This window comes from Neopelma chrysocephalum, unplaced genomic scaffold (assembly GCF_003984885.1).
Source record: "Neopelma chrysocephalum unplaced genomic scaffold, ASM398488v2 Primary Assembly neopelma1_23b, whole genome shotgun sequence".
Taxonomy (NCBI): Eukaryota; Metazoa; Chordata; class Aves; order Passeriformes; family Pipridae; genus Neopelma; species Neopelma chrysocephalum.
Window position 1 is genome coordinate 13,234,176 of NW_020897692.1, and position 14,793 is coordinate 13,248,968.

Consider the following 14,793-nt stretch of genomic DNA (forward strand, 5'->3'; position numbering starts at 1 on the left):
ACTGCTTTTTGTAGAGATGCAAAGTAGCATGATAAATGCTTGGAATCCTGCTTCACTAAGATTCATCTCATTTTCTATTACTAGTCTGCTTGACTCCTACAGCAATTGACACCAGTACCAGATAATCTAGTCCTTGTTGTACCCTTTGGAATAAGGCCGCATGAAAAACAGGAGACTAAGCAGCATTAAATAAACTAAAAATAGCATTAAAAATCTGATATGAAAAAGGCAAGTAGAAGGGAACAGGTACACAATTTTGCGCATTCATTTTCAAGTGGAGTCTTCAGGGTTACTCAGGCTATTATTGCTTTTATAACACTCAAGACTGTCTTAGTAATATATGTGGTTTTATTGAACAAAGTAGGTGGTTGTAGCAATTCCTAGATATATTTACTTCAGGTCCTGTATTAACAACTTCTCATTCAAAATAATTTTTATGCTACTAGCATATTTCTTCTGAAACACTGTCCTTGCAAACAGCAGAGCATCAAGACATCTTTGATACGCAGGCCCTACACTGCCATTTTTCACAGTTGTGACTAATAGCCACTACCTTACTCTTCAAGGTGATTCTCATGTTGGAGTACCTATTGAAAGCAAGCAATGTCTGCTGCCTTAAATTATTTTGAGATTACTGAAAATAGTTTATTTGCAAATATCACTGAAAGAAACCGAAGCCAGAACAAGCTTCCAGGGAGTCAATTTTTTGCATCTTTCATATGATCAGCTTAGTACCTAGCATGACTTGGAATTTTCTGCCTTAAGAAAAAACAAGCCTTTGTTTTGAAAAGAGCCACAATAATCAATTTAAGTTATCCTCTATTCAGCAGGTATTAGATATTTCTGCCAAATTAAGGAGGCAAATAAACCTTGCAATCTTTTATGTGTATTTTCACCTATAAAGCACATCTTTTCAGTAGAGGAGCAGGGACACACTCATTCCTCAGATCCAGTACGAGCACTATACATTTTTGCAATCATGTATACAACAGGTAACTGCTATACAATAATCCTTTACTGGTTTATTTTCCAATGCTGTCTTTTTAACCTTCTACTTAAATACACTCTTCTGTCATTCCTATCTTCAGGGGCAAAAAGGAAGACCCAGGAAACAACAGGTTGCTCAACTTCACCTCAGTACCCAGGAAGGTGAAGGACCAACTAACCTGAAAACCATTTCCAGGCACATAAAAGACAAGAACGTGACTGGGGGAATCAGCATGGCTTCACCAAGAGGAAGCTATGCTTGACCAACCCAACAACTTTCTACAATGTCATGACTGTCTTGGCAAACAAGGGGAGAGCGCTGTGTAGCATCTTCCTTTACTTCAATAAGGCTTTTGATGCTGTTGATAACTGCTAAAAGTGTTATCATGGAAACAATTTCCTCTTAAACTTCCTGCTCTCGTTCAATTCTCTGTTTAGTATCCGGTGATGACTGACTCCCAATTTTATACCCAAATCAAGCTACACCTAAATCCCGTCTGCTGCACATCTACAGTACAATAATGTGACAGTATAGTACTAATACTACATCCGTGAGTAGTCCTTAGGTAACAAGATAAATCCCCTTTCAGTATCTAAAGAGTAAATATTGTAAAATATTTAGGAAGTTCTCATAACTTTACCTCTACCAAAATGAACAATTGAGAATTATGTCTACAGATAAGAAGCAGCATCTCTTTCCTATTAAAAGAAAACAAAAAGAAAATACAGAGATGAATATTTGGACCTTCACTTAATTTCCCACACACTGTCACTGTATATCCACTGGCTTGAAATTATAGGAGAGAAATACATATGCTGGCAATCTCCACATACCTCCACATTGCACCTTGGTCAACTTTAATGTTTTATGCTAAGAAACCATCACAAATAAAATCCAAAAGCAGACAACAGTGGAGAAGATCAGGCTACCTGTAATTTGTTTTGATTTTAAAGCAATGCAGTGCACAAGACTTCTTTAATCTCACATTGAGATGGTGCCTTCATTAGAGGAAGCTGTACCAGCCAGTCTTCTTGTAATTCAAAGAGATACTGGCTATGATTTAATTCATCTTGATCATTTTCCTACCATTAGAAAATAGTAGGCTTAATCATTTACCAATCTTGTTCATTTACATACAATTTCAGCTCCAAGATTTTAAAGTAATTTCCAGGCCATCAGGATTTGGTGGAAAAGTTAAAAAATCTGTACCAAAGTTTTGAGGTTTATTTTGCTCCAATTCAGACTACATCCTCAAAAATGAAAAGAATTGTTAATAACTTCCCCATTTACACAGAATGAGAAAGTTTTCCATTCCATCATGAAAGGGTAGTTTTTAATTCAGCAACCTGCACTTAATGTTGCATTGCTGTGCCACCCTCCTTTGTTCTTTCTTTACTAATTCTGTGCAACAATAGAAGTTAACTGAAGTTTAATTTTTAAAAATTGGGTAAGCACACCAGGTTAGGTCAGCAAAAAAAAAAAAAATATTTGTGCCTACGAGATCTCAATTTAAAAAACAAAGCTCTGTTTTATAGAAACCAATATTTGCCTTTACTGAACTCTCACAATGCATTGCTCTCAATATACCACTAGTTACATCATTCTAGTTCAATGTACTCTATGTGAAATACTTTGCTTGAGTTAAATGAAACCAAATAAATCAGCAAGTAACACTGTTAATCACTCTATTCACACATTAAGTTCTGGAGTTGATTTTACAGACTTGTTTCTCTCTCTTTTATGTTACTTTAAAGCAAATTACCCAGTATATAAGGACGTTTCTTTGACAAGGACAAGACAACTGACAGCAACTTTATACCATATATTTTGCAAACTAATTGCCTATATGGGTCTAGTGGGACAGAGTTCACATTCTTCACTGCAGCTGATATGGTGCTATGCTTTGGATGTGTGGCTACAACACTGTTGGTAATACACCATTGTTGTGGCTACTGCTGAGCAGTGCTCACACAGCACTCGAGGATTTTTCTTTTTGCCCACATTACCCCCAGCAATAGGCTGGGCGTGAATAAGAAGTTGGAAGGTGATGTAGCCGGGACAGCTGACCTCAGCTAAGCGAACGGATGCTCCTATATATGGAACTCATCCTACAAACCACAGTGAATTCCCAAATTCAGTCTTCCTATTGAAGCTTAGCATGCACAAGGCTTGAACCTCTGAATCTGAGCATTACGGTTTTGCAGCAGACTTATCCAAAGGCAAACTCCCAGTCCCTGGAATGGGCAGCAATGCTTTCTCACAGAAACTTAGGCAGCAAGTCTGCAGGAGATGAGCTCATGAAGAGCACTAAGTAACACCTGAAGCATAAGTCACATACGGTAGGAAGTCCAGTGTGTCTGTGGGTATTTCACCAAATTTTCTTCAGCCAGCTATTTTTGGAGATGAGCATTAAATGAGTGATTCATTCTGCCTCAGAAAAAAAAAATCAAAAAAATGAAAGCATTGTCAAGTCAATCTTCTTCCTTCCCCTGTACAAAGATTATAGTACAGCACATACAATGCTGCCTATAAGGGATATGGTCATCTTAAGGGCAAGACTGACTGTCACGTGCCTATTAAATTCAGGATGCTGTGAGGTCTGCAGCTGGTGTTACCAATGCTCCCTTTCTGCGAAACAACAAACTTGTCCTTTCCCAACTCTCAGCACCACGTATGGCTCTTAGGTGCACAAGATGGGCAGGAGAAGACAAGAGGGAAGTGGAAAGCTTTATACCAACTTGCTTGGTTGACAGAATAGACAACATACATGAAGTCTTCTGGTGTTAGACTTTGAATGAGAAAATGGCAAGATTATTCAGACCTAGCAGCAACTATGTTGCTCTGCAGCCAACCCCACTGACTTTTTTTAATTACTATTGTAGTAAAATAGGAAAATAATTCCAAGTTTGTGAAATGATCAAGGACACTGCTATCCTTTCAGAACACATTTTTTAATATGATCATACATTCCAGAGCCTACGGTCAGTCTAAATTTCTGGGCTACTTTTCTGCGTATTCCTGTTCATCAGAACACTCTCCTCTGAGAGAGGCAACTGAGGGCATTTTGCACAGGAATTGACAGTGCTGAAACAAACTTTTTTGGTAAGGCCTGGTTCAAACGTGCCAGCATAGAGTGAAAATACTCTGGTTATTTTTCATTATAAATGGGTGATTCAAGTTTCTATTTTCTGCTTTTGTAACCTTATGTGAATTATCTTCATAGGTACCAATTTTAAGGGTTTAACAGTTCTAAAAGACATGACACACTGTAAAAATGTAACCCCCCCCAAATACTTTAAAAACAAACAAAACGTTTGCCAAATTCACTACTAAAAGATACTAAAGTCAATAATTTAGCAGGTTTCAACACCAGCACTTAGGATTATCATTGACCTTATTCTCATTTACATTGTGTGAGAGCATTAAGACGGGTATTATATATAGTGCAAGTCATAAGCCACTTCACTAATAGCCCTGATGTAGAAAAACTCTGCAGCCAGAGCAATAGTAAGCTACTAATGTAAGAGTCCCTCCTACTCTGAAGCAAGGTATCAGTCACAGTCAAAAATCTGATTCATCAGCTGTCCAGTCCACTTATCTGCTCCTATTTTCTTTCATATTTTAATATTAAACACAAAAAATACTTCTCTGCACATTTTCCTCAATTTTCTACTTCAATGAAAAATGCATATGAATCTAGAAAGTCTGTTTAAAACAGATCTGACTACCAATGCATTTCTAACTTATATATCCTACCTTAACTATAAGAAGCCTTATGAAAGCTGAAGATCCATCAAATAATTTTGTGAAAAGCACTTAAAAGCAATTTCCAGTTTACTCACTAGAGCTCATATACGCCTCCATGGTTACTGAATGAAAGTGTTCCTTTCCTCTTATTAGGTAAGAATAGTATGTCTTGTGCATAAAGCAATTGGATTCCTTCCCTCTTCATTACCTGCTGGCAGTAAAACTTGCAAGAGAGCATAAACATTTGGGAATTGCCATACGAGAAAATAATATAAGTAATTGACTATAAGCTTGCAATAGGTTTGTAGATATGATTTTTCTGACAGCTCATATATTTATGCTATCCAAAGTTCAGTCCATATCTATTTACAGCATTACTCACATAGGCATCCTAGAATTTTTAAAGAATGTTTTTACAGCTTTCGTACCTGATATGCATATAAGTAAAAGCTAATCTTTTCATAATATTTAGATTATATTAAAGATGAAATGTGTTATTCTGTTTACCCTCCTATAAGATACCATATCATATCACAAGATTTTTTCTTCAGACTTGAAACTGATGAAGAAGAAACTTAGAAATCAGACTAACTCTTCAAAACTCAGGATACTTTTAACAAGTGATGAACTCCTATTTTGCCGAACTAGCAAAAAGCCAGAAAACAGGTATACTATATTGAAACACAAGTTATGTTACAGTGTTATCATTATGTACAGACTACAGTGACTCTGCAAACAAACTCTGTTCATTTCTAATCAAGAGAAAAACCTGCAGGTCAACAACAACAAAAAAAGTTGCCATTCTCATTTATAAAACTAGAATTACCACAAACCAAACAAACAGCCAACCCAAGGGGAAAATGTAAGTTTATTATTTAAGTATTGCAATTATTCCAGTCACTCATAGACACTGAACTACTCACACTGACTTGCATAAGCCAATTTAAGGCATTTACACCAAGCAAACCAACAAAACCAAACTGCCATTTGTTGTGGTAAATATGATTCTGTACACATGAAGGTTCTTCAGAAAAAACAAACTCTCAAAGGCAAACTTTTTAAAGTGGTCCTTGATTCACACCTTCATTTTAAAAACCTGGGTACATGGATTTCATTAGATTTTCACAGTTAAAGCAAGGTACTTGAACAAGATTATGTAAAATGTGTTGTATCTTTAGTCACTTGAATTAAAAACTTCACGGCAGAGCTAACAGACCCTGCACCCTAATCTTATTCCATTATTTTGATTTTATCGGGGTCTAGGCTAATATGCTAATAATTTCTATGAAAATGGATTAAGACTATTCCTTTGTCATTACTTATTGACCGTGCAGTACTAACATTGTATTTTAACTGAATTTAAAACATTGGCTCAGATCTCATTTACTTTAGTCAATGTATTCCAAGAAGGCTTAAAACCTTTTACGTCTTATACTTAGCTGGATCGGTTTAGTTCCTTTCTAATGCATCAGACAACCCCAGAGGCCCTTTTACCTTGCTCAAAACAAGGTATGAACCACATAGAAACAATTTCCTAAAATGAAGCTGGCTTTTTATACTTACTGCTGAGACTACAGCAAAATATCAAAGACAAATCTCTTTAAATTCTTATATTCATGTATTAAATCTATACAATAACCACCACATTTGAAATACTAGTTCTGTGCATTCTGTTTCCAGTACATTAGGTTCTTGAAGCTGACAAGTTCAGAATAGGGTCTGAAAAAAAGAGAGAAAGCTCTTTTTCCTGCTTGATACTTGGAAAAAAGCAAAAGATTGCAAGATGACCGGTAGGTAATGGTCACAACAAGAAATAGGAACCTGAAGCCAATCTAGGGATGGCAAGACTGCAGAGCAGGAGAGGCACAAAGTCTGAATGCAGAGGTAACCAAGTTTTCCAGGGATTCTGGGGGCAAGGACTTGAGCAGAGTTTGCTGCAGCTCTAAATCTTTGAAATTACTGCATTTGAGCCCAGAAGCAAGGACCTGTTTACAAGGACACAAAAGGCAGAGAAAAAGCTGTTTATCAACCCTTTTCCTATTTTGTATTATCTTGACGTGGAACTTGATTTAGATAAAAAGCAAGAATTCTACTTTTAATCCAATAAAACCTGGGTTTTAAATCTTTAAGTAGAAATTATTACAAAGCAGAAAATCTAAACAGATCCATCTTAAAGCTAAACCAGTGTCCCATTATGAGATCTATAAATCAGATTAGGGTCAAAGTGTTTTAATGCATCTCAGTCTGCAAGCTGTGAAATGCAATAAACACAGTTTGTATTTTTATAAGCTATTTTAAATACACCTTCAGTTTTTGAATCACATATTATGGTTGTATGAACTCAGCTTACATATTTCTCCTTGCCTTCTATCATGCTCATTAGCCTGGGCAAGATTACAATAATGCAGCTATATTAGTTCCAGTTCCTCATTTAACTGTTTTCTTTTATAACTTTCCTTCTATAAACCTTTCAAGTAGTACATAATACAACATCAGTGTACCCAGTCAGAACTAAAGGGCATGTATTTGTAATTCCTTCTTCATGGATTTCCAGACAAGAATGAGCTGATTCATGCATGGCAACTGACTGAGCTCATAGTAAAAAACTAATCCAATCCAAGAAATCTTTTCCATCCCTATTCATGAAGGTGTGCTTTGCAGTTTGTTCCTTAACTATAACAAAAGTGCCTTTTTTTGCTGAAAAATGTTTTTTGAGTGAGACTTAGAATCACAGAATCATCAAGGCTGGAAGAGACCTTTAAGATCATCAAGTCCAACTGTCCACTACAGCACTACAACTGTAAACCCTAAACCACTAAGCCACATCAGCCAGCATCAGATTCAGACGCTTCTTGAACACCTCCGGGGATGGTGACTCCACTACCTCCCTGGGCAATCTATTCCAATGCCCGACCACACTAACAGTGAAAAATTTTTTTCTAATATCTAATCGGAATCTCCCCTCTTAGATTCAGGCCATTTCCTCTTGTCCTCTCACTTCAGGCATGGCAGAAGAGAGTGGTCCCAACCTCACTAAAACCTCCTTTCAGGGAGTTGTAGAGGGCAATAAGCCCCCCCCCCGAGCCTTCTATATCATATATCATATGATATAGGAAGCCCAGGATACATATAGGATCCAATATATATATACTGGATGAATATAGGATATAGAATATATTATATCCTATATTCATCCAATATCAAGACATCTACCCTTAGCTAGCAACCAGCTCACACCTTGGATCTTTCCTGGTGCTTATATCTCACTCACTGGCTAGTCCGGCATGAAATTTGCTACCTGTTACACAATGTGCATGATCACAGAATGTTTGTTTCCAGCAGTCAGTGTAAAAACATGCTGCCTTTGCAACAGTTGGCTTCTAGATGCTAGTCTCTACAGCTGCTGACCCTCAGACTCCTAAGACTTGCAGTCTCTTTCCAGTGGTCGACATCAGCTTCTTATCCTATTTGTCTGGTAGTTCAACTTGGAAGTTTGCTAGTGTTTACATACAGACACAGAAGAGACAGTGCAGTCACTCACAACATGGTTGCAAACAGAATTTGGCACATATGCAGAATAGTCTGCGGTGATCAAGTGCAGGACTCACAAGCATACTGCCCAGCAACCTGCATGTATGTAACTGTCCCTTTGTATTCCCTTCCCCCCTGCTTCCTCATGCTTCTTACACCCCAATCCACCTTGATTCCTCTATTTCCCTGCTTTTGGTCTCTGCCACCTAAACATCCCATTATAAGATTCATGTAATATTATCTGCCCTATCCCCAAATTCTTTTCTCTCTGCATTCCACAAGAAGTCCTATAGCCTAGTATGCAATCAACCCTTACTTGCCATGGGTTCCTGGGAGAGAATCTTTCCTTGACCCAACTCACCACTTTCCTTCAATGGACTAGCAGAAGCAGATCACTGTGTTCTGTTTTCACTCATTAGTTTACTCCTCTGCTCCTCCCTATCGATTTTCCTCTGATTCTTACAGTCTTTGTTTTAGTTACAGTCTTACAGCATCACACTGAATACTGTTTCACATAAACAGCCTCTGCATTAGGACTTTTCTTAGCAGAGTGCTGGACTAATACCTTGTACTAGCATCTTTTCTATCATTATGGCAAGCAGTATGATACAAACACTTTATGAAGTCTAAGCATACTAGAGGTATATATCTCTAGAGGTGCATTTAAAGAAGGCTCTCAATTAGCTCTATGGAAATTCAATCCTGTCACCAACAACTAATCAGACTGAAATAGCCCCATAGGTTAATTTTTCTTACTTCTGTATCAGCTTGTTGCTTTCTTTAACTGCTATGAAAGTTAGAAGAGAGCTGACAAGTACTTTATCATCCTCACATAGAAATACATAATTCTGTTTCACAAATGCAGAATTTAGCGAGAAGAAGAAATGTTTATTAAATACTTATGCATCATTAGCTGTATGAGTTGCTTCTGCCAGTCAGGTTTTTTTTTCCTTAATTTTGTTCTCATTTCAAAGTTAATCACTTTGAAACAATTGCTTTAAAAGCCAAATAACTTTAACCTATCATATACAATACCAAAATGGATTTCTCTTTACTCAGGTAAGCTCTATTTTCTTTGTCTTCACCCTCCATATCATAATTTTCAACATCAACTGTCAAGAAGCACTGTAGCCACAATCCAGTCTAGCAGCCTACATCTCCACTGGAGACGAGTCAAGCTTCTTTCTGCTTTCAATCCTCCAGTTTAAGTAATATAAATCTATATGAAATTTCTAGATATTCTGAAAAGTTGATATTTAAATCATCCTTTAAAAATTTAAGGATTGCTAAAACTTCTTAGATTCACAGCTTCGAAGATTCTGAAGTTTTACAACTGGCCCTTCAAAGTGATATTACAAGGCCTCTGATTTGTTTGTTCAGTCATCCATTTCAACATTTATGCTAAAATTCAACCCAACATCTTTTGTTTACCAGTAAAATAATCTGTGTTTAAACCAAAGAAAAAGACATATTGATATCTAATTACAGCATAAACTGAGGCTTAAGTACATAAGACAAAAAAATCTGTGTATTACCTTGATCAGAATTTACCCATGTTACTACACAGTGTAAAATACACCCTCTCCTAACAGACAAGCCTGCAGCATCTTCCTCTGACATGAAATAAAATATCCTCAAGTTGAGAGAGACAATAGTTGCTGAGCAGAGAGACAGGATGGATTTATTTTTTCAACAGTACACTAACATGCCCGGGGACCAACATCAGAACTGCCCCCATTTTCTTCTAGCTGCAGGTGCCAATTTTATAAAGGAAAAATTTCAAGTAAAACTGAAAGACAAGCTCATCCAATTGCAATTATTTTTTCAACAGAGCCAAGAGGCAATTGATTGCAGATGGGTTAACAGTTCTGATGGATATATGAAAGGAATTTAGGAATAAAGAGATGCTAGTTACTTGAGCAACTAGGTAACTGGTAACTTAATTCTGCATCATACTTATGATCTTACAAAATTATCTAGAGTGAGAAACTTGTCCACTTCCTTGAAATTGTATTAACAGATCCTGCTTCTATCTTCTTTTGCTTTTGTCTCTACCACAGCTACAGTGCTGTCTTCCAAATACCTTTGAGTTAATTTTGTGAAGACATAATTGTGCAACAGCATGTATGACAGAGTCAAAAACTTCTCTGTGCAACTGTTTTAGTCCCATGAGTAATTATTAAAACATAATAAATTAAACAGTCCAAAGAAATATTCTTATACCTTTTAGCAAAAAGGCATACAATCAATACCTATATCAACTATACATTAAAACTGGAAAATACTAAAACTGCACCAGACTGGAATATTGTTGAAACCTCTTGGGGCATTATTTTTTTAAACTATTTAAAGCTTAAGTTAATGATGGAGATTTAATGTTATCAGTGACATCTAAAATAATTTTTATGAAAAATAAGTCAATATCTTTACACTTCAGTAAGATGTGCACATCTGACAGGGCCTCCCACAACCCCACTGCCCTATCTTGATGGTCACACACTGTTGAGATTAAGCACTTTCTAGCTTAAGCACGATAAAGTGAAACAGAGCACACAAAGACACTTGATTGCTTTGCTCATGCTCCAGTACTTGCATTATTTTAGGAAAACAAAGGAAGCCTATTATTCAAAACAAGATTAATATTTTGAGTGACATTATTTAAAATTAAGTATTTTTTCTCTTATCAACTTCATCTCATCCAATCCTTATCCTTCTTTACATTCAGTTCCGTGTATCAGTACCACTTCAGTAAAAGTGTCATGCATTTTGTTCCTTCACGTTTGATTGATTGTACACAATCTCCTAACCAGTACTATAATTTTTATAAAACTTCATGAATGCTCCTGTGGTTTCAAATGTCTCAGAATGACTAAGGCTTGGTCATACAGATGTTTTTTTCTTAAGACAGCATCCAGCCATGAATAAGGTTGATTTAGTTCATGCTGGCTTAAATGTGCTCACTTTATTTTGTGCAAGACACAAGTAAGTATACGTAATGTTGCTCACCTAATTTTCTCAAAATCAAAAAGAAAAAAGATGAAGCTTAGCATGAACTGAAAACGCTATCTGTTAATAACTACTATCAGCTGGAAACCCAAGGCAGTATTATGTTTTGAACATGCATGGAGCGAAAATGTAACTGAGGATCAATTAAAACTAAGCACACTTAACAACAGCTTTTTGTTAAAAAAAGTTTGGCAAGTTAAACAAAGGAAATTTAACCAAAGCAACCCACACTTAAGCGTGTTCTCATAGTTTTTAGATTCTATTTGTATAGAATTAAAAGAAACCCCACATTAAAATATTTTCTGCTGTAGACCAGAGTTGAGAGAATCAAACTGTAACAGCAAAGATGCACTGGGCTGAGGAAAAAAATGTGATACTCTTCCTGAACATTGACTCTTTCTCTAACACTAAAAAGATAAAAACTTTTCTTTTTTTTTCCTGACAAAAAAGAGTTCTCTTTCATTGCTTCTACCTGCAATATCTGTTTCTTAATTTCTTTGTCTGCAACTTCCAACATGTAATAAGAGCCATGACAGATTAATTTCATTAAGTAAGACTATTTTTCAAAGCAATCCTCAAGTATAAGGAGTCCTTTGTTACCTGTGAAAGAACGAATAGCACAGTTTTGTGAAGAATCTAATTTGATTTGCTTTTCTCCAGATTAGCATTAAAAACAACCAAAGAACCAAAAATAATCTGATCTCTTCTGCAAGACTGAAAAGGTACGATTAGAAATGTAAAACCAGGCTGAGACAGGTCCATAGTCTGTAAAATGCAGACTGAGAGAACAAGAAGCCTTAAAATCCTTCACCCTTTGTAGGGATAGGGGGAAGGGAAACAGGTTGTCCTATTTTTTATCACATACTTCTAAATCCTGAGCTTTAACTCATATCCACTTAGTCTGAATTTGTGAAAACAAAGACTAAGAGTATAAACAAGAGTATGTATTCAACCAGAGGCCAAAACACATTTCTATTTTTCTGTTCCTGTGATAAATATGATTGCTTATATATTATAATTTAAAGTTATATTACATTTTATATAAAAATTGAAAGGAAAAAACACTTTAAAATAAAATCATTCAGAAAGGCAAATAATGCTTTGAAGGTTAGGGAAATGTTATCAACATTTCAAGTTGTTCAACTGATTTAGCAAATGTATTATCAATACAGTATCAAAATAAAGAAAACATTTAGAATATTTATAATGTAATTCTGCATTTAAATTATCATTCAGGTCAGTATTTGTGAGTCAATTTACTACTACAACTTAAAAATAAATACCAAAACACATCACTTCCAAACTGGTGCTTAAGTGGACACCAAAAACTCTGAGGGCTTTCATTCTTCCACAGATCCTCACCGTGCTACTCAGTTTTAAAGAAGAGTAGAATATTAGTGCATTATTTGCTCCAATTCATTTATCCTTGTACAAAATTATTAGGATGATAATTTGGAATACTTTTGGTAAGTAAAAAACATCAGAGAGAACTAATGGAGACTGATAGTTCCTCTTGCCTCACTTGTCCAGGCAGGTTAATTTCTGTGGGAGTTTTAGCTGGTCTTCAGGGAAAAACAAACACACCATCCTAACAAGCTACATTAAGTTCTTCCTATTTGGTTAAATGAGTATTTGACACATTGTTTTTCCTACATGAAGGGGAAAAGGTGCAAATATGATTGGCCCCCACTTTTGAGGGGTTCTCCAGTACCTTTTACATGCAAATAAACTGATGTCTGCACCTCTGTAATGCAGGCCATCTAGTGCTGGCTGGTACCAGCCGACAGAGAAACAGCAGCTCACTGTTACTGCTGAGTTTAAGCTGCCAATTTAGTCTCCATTTTGGGGAAGAAAAACGGCATTTGAGATACCACCCTTGAAAGATATCCTCCAACTGACCCATTCCTGTCACTTGAAATAACTCTACACAAAAACAAGAGACAGTTTCAAACTCAAAATGTAATATAATAAAACAAACTAAACTCACAGTGTCATACTGTACTTCAGTTAATCAAGTGTAACTGCTGCAACCCTTCAGAAACATTTATCATCCTGATATGTTCAGCAGAATGAAAAAAGTCTTAACTTTGAATGTCAATATTAGCTTGCAAATGCACAAGTAGTTTGTGGGAAAAAGAATAGTTTGTTCTTTACATCCTAGCCATTTAAGTTTACTGTTCCAGTACAACACAATCTTGTCTTAAAAAGGTTTACTTTCAAGAAATTAGATGTGGTTTCACAGTAACTGTGGTCCTCAACAATGCAGTATTTTACAGTGAAAACATCACAATATTTTCATGAAAGTATTCAACTCATTTGAAACCTCTAAAATAAGCACCAGAGAAAGCTACACAGTGCTGAACTCAAACCCTTCCAAAGCATTCAGTGTCATGGAGTTAGCTGAACTTTCTAATTTTGGATAACAGAAATACTTACCAAGTTTTTCATGGACAGTGTTCCAAATAACTTCTGGCTTAATTCTGGATTGCTAGCACTGTTGTAGACCAGGTTTTCTTAATTTAAAAATTAGGCTACATAAAGAGTTCAGTACTACAAAAATCTGAACATTTAAGCATAAGAATTATCTCCTTCTTTACCCCGGCAGCACACCAGAGCCTGAAGACGTTATCCCAGTTAGGCCTTTTCCATTCACAATTTGTATTGCATGAGGCCATAAACAGGTGCCTTGAAAAAAACGAGAACTGTCCTAGTTGCTCTGAAACTCAAGAAGTCATTCATACAGCTCAGTCCAAGTTCTCTGTTCTAAACAGAGCAATGCAAGTGCCTTTACTAAAGTGTTATCCCTTATACCATTTGATCACTTGTGAACAGTCATCCTCAGTTCACTTTTTGCAGCTCTTGTTTATCCTTGCGGCACACAATCTCCCCAGTTCATGCACTGGTCATGTCCCAGCTACGTCCCTCATAGTCCTGATCACTCGGTCTGAGGACCTAAATGGACCCCATGTCCTTCCCTTCCATGCTTCCTTTCAGTGGAAAAGAGGTACAAGGCGGATGGGGTGCACACAGAGCCTGCTCCAGCGTGCTGCACGAACAAGTAGAATCAAGCTTACCTAAAGTGCTCCTCTGTGCTACAAGAAGGAACTTCACCTGAAGTACCTGAACGGTTTGAATATTTCAAAAAACTACTACGGGGCTTTGGTAGCTCCCTCACATACCAGTAGACTATTTAGGTTACATATTTCTTTTTGAAGTCACCAAATGATTCTAAATAGGGCACATTCAATTGCCTAAAGATGAGCAAAAATTCTACTCAGTAGACATAATAGAAATAAAAAGGTGGTTTACTGTGTTCCTGAATGGAGAACTTGCTCAGTCAGCTTAAGCAGAGAGGGGAGGAGAGGTTCGGAAGGAAGGGGAGGTTCGGAGGTTTGGGGAAGAGAGGTTCGGGGAGGGGAGAGGTTCAGAGAGGTTTGGAGAGGAGAGGTTTGGAGAGGTTGAGAGGAGAGGGTCGGAGAGAAGAGAAGAGAAGAGAAGAGAAGAGAAGAGAAGAGAAGAGA

The 14,793-nt window shown here is 36.7% G+C and overlaps 1 protein-coding gene across 2 annotated transcripts in view; it reads right to left on the minus strand.

Moving 5' to 3' along the window:
• Window positions 1-14,793, minus strand: part of SMAP1 (small ArfGAP 1) — a 91,347-nt gene that overhangs the window by 27,090 nt on the left and 49,464 nt on the right. The gene's annotated exons all lie outside the window — the stretch shown is intronic.